This window comes from Trichechus manatus, unplaced genomic scaffold, assembly GCF_000243295.1.
Source record: "Trichechus manatus latirostris isolate Lorelei unplaced genomic scaffold, TriManLat1.0 scaffold00066, whole genome shotgun sequence".
In the NCBI taxonomy this organism is placed as follows: Eukaryota; Metazoa; Chordata; class Mammalia; order Sirenia; family Trichechidae; genus Trichechus; species Trichechus manatus.
The window spans coordinates 11,802,638-11,813,086 of NW_004444002.1; positions in this window are offsets into that span (position 1 = coordinate 11,802,638).

Genomic DNA, 10,449 nt, shown 5'->3' on the forward strand with positions numbered 1-10,449 from the left:
TTCAAACTCCATTCTATTTATGGGACCCTAGTGCTTCTGTGGTGATACCTGCCAAGTTAGGGAGGTAGACAGGGAGCATAAGTGATTTGGGCTCCAGTCCTCCCACCTATACTTCTACTGGACCAGCCTAGATTTTATTTTATTCTTTTTAAATATTAGCCTTTTATAGAAAACATTTTATTGTGGTGAAAATATATATAACAAAACAGGAAAACATTTTTTTAAGAAAAAATATTTTTAAGTTTGAAAACCACTGATTACATCTGATCTTGTCCAACTTCCCTCATTTCAGAGGCGAAGAACCTAAGAGAAAGAGATTTGCTCAAGTTAATTTGGCTAGTTAGTAGAAGGTTGGGGTGTTAAAATGTCAATCAATTTTTTCCCAGGGCTTACTATCTTCCTCTAATTCATCATGCCCTCTCACTTCTCCAAGAATCTTGTGTGTTTTTTAAAAAAACATTGCTGGTCTATGAAAAATCTAAAGCTAGCATAATACTTAATGGTAAAAGACAGAATTATTTCCCCATAAATGAAAGAAAAAATAAAAAGGAAAGCTTGTCTGATCTCACGTCTTCTATTCAACTTTGTACAGGAGGTCCTAGCTAGTACAATAAGGCAAGAAAAAGAAATAAAAGCATATAGATTGGAAAGAAAGAAGTACAATTGCTTAATTTGCAAATGAGATAATTGTATATACAAAAATCCTAGGAAGCGCATAAAAAATATGTGAAATAATGATTGAATTTATCAAGACCAAAGGATAAAAAGTCATAAAAATATTAATTGTAGGACAGGACTTTTGGCATGACAGAGGAGACTGACAAATCTTCTCCCCAAAAAAGCAACCATAAAGTTGTGCAAGATGGAAAAATACAACCATTTCAGCATTCTGGAATCCACCAAAGGCACAAAACAAGATGATAAGTATGTATTTATGAAAACTACTGAGCTTCATATATGAATAGTATGAGTCTGATGTTTTTACCTGGGACTGTTCATATCCAGTACCTTCCCCTACCTCTGTAAGAGGGGTAGTAAAACGAATGTGGGGCAAGATGTGAAAAGCAGTAGCTTTGATGTCACAATTGAAGGAGCTCACTTGATTGGGAGCATTGTCATTGAAAGTGGCAAACTCAGTAGCAAGCAAACAAGGAGGGCCAGTGACTCCATTAGCCTGAGGCTGTGGGCCTGTTTTGGGCAACCAAGAGACTGGTAGACTAGCCAGGAATGTTATAAGAAGTTTTGGACAGTGACGTAGACATAGGGTGCTTGATATTTTTCCCACATATCCTGGGTTGAAGGGAGGATGTGCACATACACAGCAGAGAATGGAGCAGGCTTAAGCCACCCACACATTCCTGGCTGATAGAGATTTCATACACACCCAGAGGAGTCGTGAGAAAGCCTGGCAAAAAGCAAAAGCTGAGAAAGACTCAAAAACAGCCTGAAGTTTAAGTGCATTTCCTGGCCCACACACAGATCCATCGGCAGACAGAGGAAGTTTTCCTGGCTTGATGTGTTTGAACACAACCTCTGACCAATATTTGGCTGATTACTAAGCTATGCAGACCCAGTGATGACCCCTAAGGAATCAGGTTTAAAAATAAAAACAAAGGAAAAAAAAAGCAAAGTAGAGATATCAGTGGCTGCACATTGTTAGGGAGACAAATTTCAAAGATTTAGTCCAGGCAAGTTACTAAAGAAACAAACAAAAGAAAGCAAAACAAAACAACAACAACCCTTGAGGGAAAAAAGTCAGACACCAGAAGTGCTACAATACATTATCTAAAATGTTCGTCATTAAACAAAAAATTTATGAGACTTACAAAGAAGAAGAAAGTGTGACTTATACTCAGGGGGAAAAAATAGCCAACAGAAACTGTCTCTGAGTGTCTCCAGATGTTAAAATTAACAGATGACTTCAAAGAAAAAATAGGTTTAAAGAACTAAAGGAAATCATGTTTAAAAAATTAAAGGAAAATATGATGACAATGACACAGAGAATAGAGAACACAATAAGGATATATGAATTTTACAAAAAAAAATCACACGGAAATTCTGAAGACAGAAAGTATAACTGAAACAAAAATTCACTATAGGGGCTCAAGAGTAGATTTAAGTTGGCAGAAGAATCAGTGAACTTGAAGCTAGAACAATAGAGAAGAACAAGTCTGAAAAACAGAAAAAAAAGCAAAAACAAAGAAAAATGAACAGAGCCTTAGAGACTTGTGGAACACCATCAATTGTACAAATATATGCATAATAGGAATCCCGGAAGGAGAGAAGAAAGAAAAGAACAGAGAAAATAGTTAAAGAAATAATCATTGAAAAATCTCCAAGTGTAATTTAAAAATATTAATCTACACAACCAAGAAGCTCAATGAACCCCAATAAGCTAAACAGAAAGAGATTCATACCTATAAACCTCATAGGCAAACTGTCAAAAGCCAAAGATAAAATTTTGAAAGTAGCAAGAGAAAATGATTCATCAGTTGTATAGGACAACAATATAATTAATGGCTGAGTTTATATCAGAAATGATAGAGACCCAGAGACAATGGAATGACATATTCAAAATGTGTGTGTGTAGGAGGGGATATATCAACCAAGGATTCCATGTCTAAGAACACTATCCTTCAAAAATGAAGGGGAAATAAAGACATTCTCAGATTAAAAAAAAAAAAAAAAAGACTGGGAGAATTTGTTGGTAGCAGGCCTGCTTTACAATAAATAATAATGAAAGTCTTTCAGGCTGAAAGAAAGCGACAGTGGATGATAATTTGAATCCCCAGAAAAAAATGAAGAACTATGGAAATGATAACTAATTTAGTAAATATTAATGATTCTATATTTCTTCTCTTAACTGTTTTAAAATTTATTTTATTTGTTGTTGTTGAGAATATACACAACAGAACATACACAAATTCAATAATTTCTACATGTACCATTCAGTGACATTGATTACATTCTTCAGATTGTATTTTCATGCTCTTTTTCCCAATTTTTCCTCCTCCATTATCATAAACTCACTGCCCTCCAAGTTTCTATCTAATATTTCAAGTTGCTGTTGTCACTTTGATCCCATTTAGAGAGTTCTTAAAAGAGCCCAATGCTCAGGGCAAACATTCTTTACTAGTTGGGCTAAACTATTACTTTGTTTTAAGAAGACTTCAGGGGCTATTTTTGGTTTGAGGTTTAAAGACAATATCAGAGTAATAGTTTCAGGGGTAAACCCAGCCTTAGTGACTCCAGAAAAATCTGGATTCCATGAGAATTTAACATTCTGTTCTTCATTTTTTTCCTTTTGCTCAGGATTCTTCTATAGAATCTTTGATCAAAACTTTCAGTAATGGTAGTCAGGCACCATCCAGTTCTTCTGGTCACATGGCAAAGGAGGCAGTTGTTCAAGGAGGGAATTAGACACACATTCCATTTCCTCCTTCTATTCCTTACTGTCTTTCTTCCTCTGTTGCTCTAGGCAAATAGAGACCAATTGTTGTACCTTGGCTGGCCACTTGCAAGCTTTTAAGACCTCAGGCACTACTCAATGAAATAGGAGGTAGAACAGAAGCACTGAACACAGTAGTAGGCCAATTAACTGAGATGTCCCATGAAACCATGACCCTAAACCTCCAAACCAAGGAACCAAATCCCATGAAGTGTTTGGTTGTACATAGACAGCCTCAGAAGCAACTCTTTTGTGTGTGTGTGTCATTGTTGTAAATATATCTATCTCACACAACTTTTTCCAATTCAACTTTTCACAGGTGTGCAACTTATTGACATCAATTACATTAACTGACTGTGCAAGCCTTACCTTTAATCAATGAGATTTTTCCATCACTGTAAACCTAAACTCATTGCTCCATCAGTAATAACTCCTTCCCTTCCCTCCTCCCTCCTGTCCCTGGTAGCCACTAATAAACTTTCATCTCTATATATTTGCCTGTTCTTTTATTTTTCATGTAAGTGAGGTCATACAATATATGTTCTTTTATAAAATAATATTTTATTGTGTTTTTGGTGACAGTTTACACAGCAAATTAGTTTGGAGCCCTGGTGGTGCAGTGGTTAAGAGCTCAGCTGCTAATCAAAAGGTGGGCAGTTTGAATCCACCAGCTGCTCCTTGGAAACCCTATGTAGCAGTTCTGCCCTGTCCTATAAGGTCACTATGAGTCGGAATCAACTCAACAGCAATGGGTTTCAACAGTACATATTGTTCAGTGATATTGATTATATTTTTCACAACGTGTCAACATTCTCATTATTTCCATTCTGGTGGTTCTATTTCCATTCGTCTAGCTTCCTTGCCTCCCCCCTTGCCTTCTCATCTTTGCTTTAGGGTAAATGTTGACCATTTGTTCTCATACAGATGCTTGTTAAAAAGAGCACGGTACTGGGGGCACAGTTACAGATACTTCCTGTTGTTGTTGTTACGTGCCATCGAGTCAGTTCTGACTCATAGTGACACTATATACCACAGAATAAAACACTGCCGAGTCCTGCACCATGCTCACAATCGTTGTTATGCTTGAGTCCATTGTTGTAGCCACTGTGTCAATCCATTTGGTTGAGGGTCTTCCTTTTTTCGCTGACCCTCTACTTTACCGAGCATGATGTCCTTCTCCAGCGAATGATCCCTCCTGACAACATATCCAATGTAAGATGTAGTCTCGCCATCCTTGCTTCTAAGGAACATTCTGGTTGTACTTCTACCAAGACAGATTTGTTCGTTTTTTGGCAGTCCATGGTATAGTCAATATTCTTCACCAACGCCATAATTCAAATGTGTCAACTCTTCTTCGATTTTCCTTATTCATTGTCCAGTTTTCGCATGCGTATAATGCAATTGAAAATATCATGGCTTGGGTCAGGTGCCCCTTAGTCTTCAAGGTGACATGTTTGCTTTTAAACACTTTAAAGAGGTCTTTTGCAGCAGATTTGCCCAATGTACTGCATCTTTTGATTTCTTGACTGGGGCTTCCATGGGTGTTGATTGTGGATCCAAGTAAAACGAAATCCTTGACAACTTCAAACTTTTCTCCGTTTATCATGATGTTGCTTATTGGTCCAGTTGTGAGGATTTTTGCTGTCTTTATGTTGAGGTGTAATCAATCCATACTGAAGGCTGTGGTCTTTGATCTTCATCAATAAGTGCTTCAGGTCCTCTTTACTTTCAGCAAGCAAAGCTGTGGCATCTGCATAACCCAGGTGGTTAACGAGTCTTCCTCCAATCCTGATGCCCCATACTTCTTCATATAGTCCAGCTTCTCGGATTATTTACTTAGCATACAGATTGAAGAGGTATGGTGAAAGGATACAACCCTGACGCATGCCTTTCCTGACTTTAAACCACAAACTATCCCCTTGTTCTGTCTGAACAACTGCCTCTCAATCTATGTACAGGTTCCTCATGAGCACAATTAAGTTTTCTGGAATTCCCATTCTTCATAATGTTATCCATAATTTGTTATAACCCACACAGTTGAATGCCTTTGAATAGTCAATAAAACACAGGTAAGCATCTTTCTGGTACTCTCTGCTTTCAGCCAAGATCCATCTGACATCAGCAATGGTATCCCTGGTTCTACATACTCTTCTGAATCTGGCCTGAATTTCTGGCAGTTCTCTGTCAATATACTGCTGCAGGAGAAACCTCGAGAGTATGGCCCCCAGACACCCTTTTAGCTCAGTGGTGAAGTCACTTCCCAGGTTTACCATTCAGCCGGGGATTGGACAGCCCCATAAAACAAAACGGGACTAATGAGGCACAGCAGTCCAGGGACAAGGACTAGAAGGCAGGAGGGGACAGGAAAGCTGGTGATAGGGAACCCAAGGTTGAATAAGGACAGTGTGACATGTAGTGGGGTTTTTAACCATTGTCATATGCAACATGTGTGCTGTTTAATGAGAAACTATTTTGTTCTGTAAACCTTCATCTAAAATGAGAATAGCAGCACAACTGGAAAAACGTAATCGATGTCACTGAACTGTGCACGTAGAAATTTTTGAAATGGTGTATCTTTGGCTATGTATATTTTTACCAAAAAATAGTTCGAGGAGAGAGGGTTGCCATGTCGTGGGGTTGTTAACCAATGTCATAAAACAATATGTGTACTGACTGATTAATGAGAAACTATTTGTTCTGTAAACCTTCACCTGTAGTAAAGTAAAAAAATGTAAAAAAAAAAAAATACTGCTGCAGCCGCTTTTGAATGATCTTCAGCAAAATTTTACTTGACTATGATATTGTTTGATAATTTCCGCATTCAGTTGGATCACCTTTCTTGGGAATAGGCATAAATACAGATCTCTTCCAGTTGGTTGGCCAGCTAGCTGTCTTCCAAATTTCTTAGCATAGACGAGTGAGCACTTCCAGCACTGCATTTGTTTATTGAAACATCTCTATTGATATTCCATCAATTCTTGGAGCTTTGTTTTTCAACAATGCCTTCAGTGCAGCTTAGACTTCTTCCCGCAGTACCATGGGTTCCTGATCATATGCTACCTCCTGAAATGGGTGGTCATCAACAATTTCTTTTTGGTATAGTGACTATATTCCTTCCATCTTCTTTTCATGCTTCCTGCATTGTTTAATATTTTCCCCATAGAATACTTCACTATTGCAACTCGAGGCTTAATTTTTTTCTTCAGTTCTTTCAGCTTGAGGAATGCCCAGGGTGTTCTCACCTTTTGGTTTTCTATCTCCGACTCTTTGCACATGTCATTATAATACTTTACTTTGTCTTCTTGAGCTGCCCTTTGAAATCTTCCATTCAGCTCTTTTACTTTATCATTTCTTCTTTTTGCTTTAGCTGCACAACATTCAAGAGCAAGTAACAGAGTCTCTTCTGACATCCATTTTGGTCTTTTCTTTCTTTCCTGTCTTTTTACTGACCTCTTGCTGTCTTCATGTATGATGTCCTTGATGTCATTCCACAACTTGTCTGGCCTTTGGTCCATTAGAGTTCAACGCGTCAAATCTATTCTTGAGATGGTCTCTAAATGCAGGTGGGATATACTCAATGTCTTACTTTGGCTCTCTTGGACTTGTTCTAATTTTCTTCAGTTTCATCTTGAACTTGCATATGAGCAATTGATGGTCTGTTCTGAAGTTGGCCTCTGGTCTTGTTCTTACTGATGATACTGAGCTTTTCCATTGTCTCTTTCCACAGATACAGTTGATTTGATTCCTGTGTATTCCATCTGGCAAGGTCCATGTTTATAGTCGTCGTTTATGTTGTCGAAAAAAGGTATTTGCAATGAAGAAGTCGTTGGTCTTGCAAAATTCTATCATGCGATCCCCAGCATAGTTTCTATCACCAAGGCCATATTTTCCATCTACTGATCTTTCCTCTTTGTTTCCATCTTTCGCATTCCAATCACCAGTAATTATCAATGCATCCTGATTGCATGTTCGATCAATTTCAGCTGCAGAAGCTGGTAAAAATCTTTAATTACTTCATCTGTGGCCTTAGTGGTTGGTGAGTAAATTTGAATAATAGTCGCATTAACTGATCTTCCTTGTAGGCCTATGGATATTATCCTATCACTGACAGCGTTGTACTTCAGGATAGATCTTTGTCATGGATTGAATTATGTCCCCCAAAAAATGTGTGTATCAATTTTGCTGGGCCATGATTCCTGGCATTGTTTTAATCCTGACTCTATGATTATTAATGAGGGAGGATGGGTGGCAGTTGTGTTAGTAAGACAGGACTCAATCTACAAGATTGGATTGTGTCCTGAGGCAATCTCTTGAGATAGACAGAAGTGAGCAGAGAGACAGGAGGACCTCATACCACCAAGAAAGCAGTGCCAGGAGCAGAGTGCATCCTTTGGACCCAGGGTCCCTGTGGGAAGAAGCTCCTAGTCTAGGGGAACACTTATGAGAAGGCCCACAGGGAGAGAAAGCCTTCCCCTAGAGCTGACGCCCTGAATTTGGACTTTTAGCGTACTTTACTGTGAAGAAATAAATGTCTTTGTTAAAGCCATCCACTTGTGGTATTTCTGTTATAGCAGCACTAGATAGCTAAGACAATCTTGAAATGTTCTTTTTGATGATGAATGCAATGCCAATCCCCTTCAAGTTATCATTCCCAGCATAGTAGACCATATGATTGTCCAATTCAAAATGGCCAATACCAGTCCATTTCAGCTCACTAATGCCTAGGATATCAATGTTTTTGTGTTCCATTTCATTTTTGACCATTTCCAATTTTCCTAGATTCATACTTCATACATGCCACATTCCGATTATTAATGGATGTTTGCAGCTGTTTCTTCTCATTTTGAATCGTGCCACATCAGCAAATGAAGGTCCCAAAAGCTTGACTCCATCCACATCATTAAGGTGGACTCTACTTTGAGGAGGCAGCTCTTCCCTAGTCATCTTCTGAGTGCCTTCAAACTGGGGGGCTCATCTTCCCGCACTATATCAGACAATGTTCTGCTGCTGTTCATAAGGTTTTCATTGGATAATTTTTTTTTCAGAAGTAGACTTCTGGGTCCTTCTTCCTAGTCTGTCTCAGTCTGGAAGCTCTGCTGAAACCTGTCCACCATGGGTGACCCTGTTGGTATCTGAATACCTGTGGCATAGCTTCCAGCATCACAACAACATGCAAGCCCCCACAGTAGGACAAATTGACAGACATGTGGGAGGGATACTTCCTGGACATAACCAAACAACTTTCAGGATTGGTTTACTAGGTCTGAAGGCTTAGGACCTTAGTCTCAGGGAACAACTCGGTCAATTGTCATAACATAGTTCATAAAGCTATTCTACATCCTAGTTTGGTGAGTAGTGTCTGGGGTCTTAAAAGCTTGTGAGTGGCCATCTAAGATACAACTATTAGTATCTACTCATCTGGAGCAAAAGAGAAAGAAGGAAACTAAACACTCAAAGAAGAAACTACTCTACAGGACTAATAGCTCACATGAATAATGGCATCATCTATCCTGAGACCAGAACTAGATGGTGCCTGGCTACCACTAACAACCGTTCTGGCCAGGGACACAATAGATGGCCTTGGATAGAATGGAAGAAATATGTATAACAAACCCCAAATTCCTAAAAAAGCCCAGACTTACTGGACCAGCGGAGACTAAAGTATCCCCTGAGACTATCGCTTTGAGATAACCTTTAAACTTGGATCTGAAACCACTCCCGGAAGTCACCTTTCAGTCAAATAATAGATTGGCTCATAAAATAAACAATATCACCCATGAGTATTTTGCTTCTTTAAATAATCATCTATATTAGACCAAACGGTCACTATCTACCCTAAAGCAAAGAAGAGATGGTAAGGGGGGTGGGGGGCAAGGAAGCTAGATTAATGGACAGAACAACCAGAATGGAAATAATGAGAATGCTAACATATTGTGAAAAATGTAACCAATGTCACTGAACAATATGTATAGAAATTGTTAAATGGGAACATAATTTGCTGTGTAAACTTTCACCAGAAATATAATTTAAAAAAAGAGCATAGTACTCATGAGTGATATTGCTTATTTTATGAGCCAATCTGTTATTTAACTGAAACGTAACCACTGGAAGTGGTTTTAGTTCCAAGTTTAAAGGGTATCTCAGGATGACAGTTTGGGGGATTCCTCTAGTCTCTACCAGTCCAGTAAGTCTGGCTTTTTAAGGAAAATTTGAATTATGTTTCACATTGTTCTCCCATTCTATTGTGTCCCTGGTCAGAAGGTCGGCAGTGGAAGTCAGGCACCAGCTAGTTCTTCTTATCTCTGGATAGATAAGGCCGTGATTCGTGTGGGCTATTAGTCCTGTAGAGTAATTTCTTCTCTGAGTCTTTGGTTTCCTTCTTTCTCTTTTGCTCCAGACAAGTGGGGACCAATAGCTGTATTTTAAATGGTGGTTCACAAGCTTTTAAGACCCTAGATGCTATTCACCAAACTAGGATGTAGAACATAAACTTTATGAACTATGTTACGCCAGTTGACCAAGTTGTCCCATAAGACTATGGTTCTAAGCCTTTAAACCCAGTAAACCAATCTCGTGAAGTGCTTGGTTATGTCTAGGAAGTATTCATACTGTATCCTCTATGTGCTTTATTATATATAAGCAGCACACACAAACATGTATATACACATGCCAACAGATACGCCTATACATGCACATGCATATACTCACACATGCCTTCCTATATACATACATGCATACATATCTACCTCTGTAAACACACACCTATTTTTTGGTTGTTATTGCTGTTGTTGCAAAATTGTGTTATAGTATTTAGCAAAAAATCCCTTATTCTTGTGTACTTCTTAGTGTCATCATTTACCTTGGTCTAGTTATGCAGACTTCACCTGCATTCCATATTGCCTTTCCCATCACCAAAAATAACAAGTGTCTACTCTAGAAAATGATTCTCTCTCCCTCCCCTTTCCAACCCTGGTAACCACCAAAGAACATTGCTTTCTGTA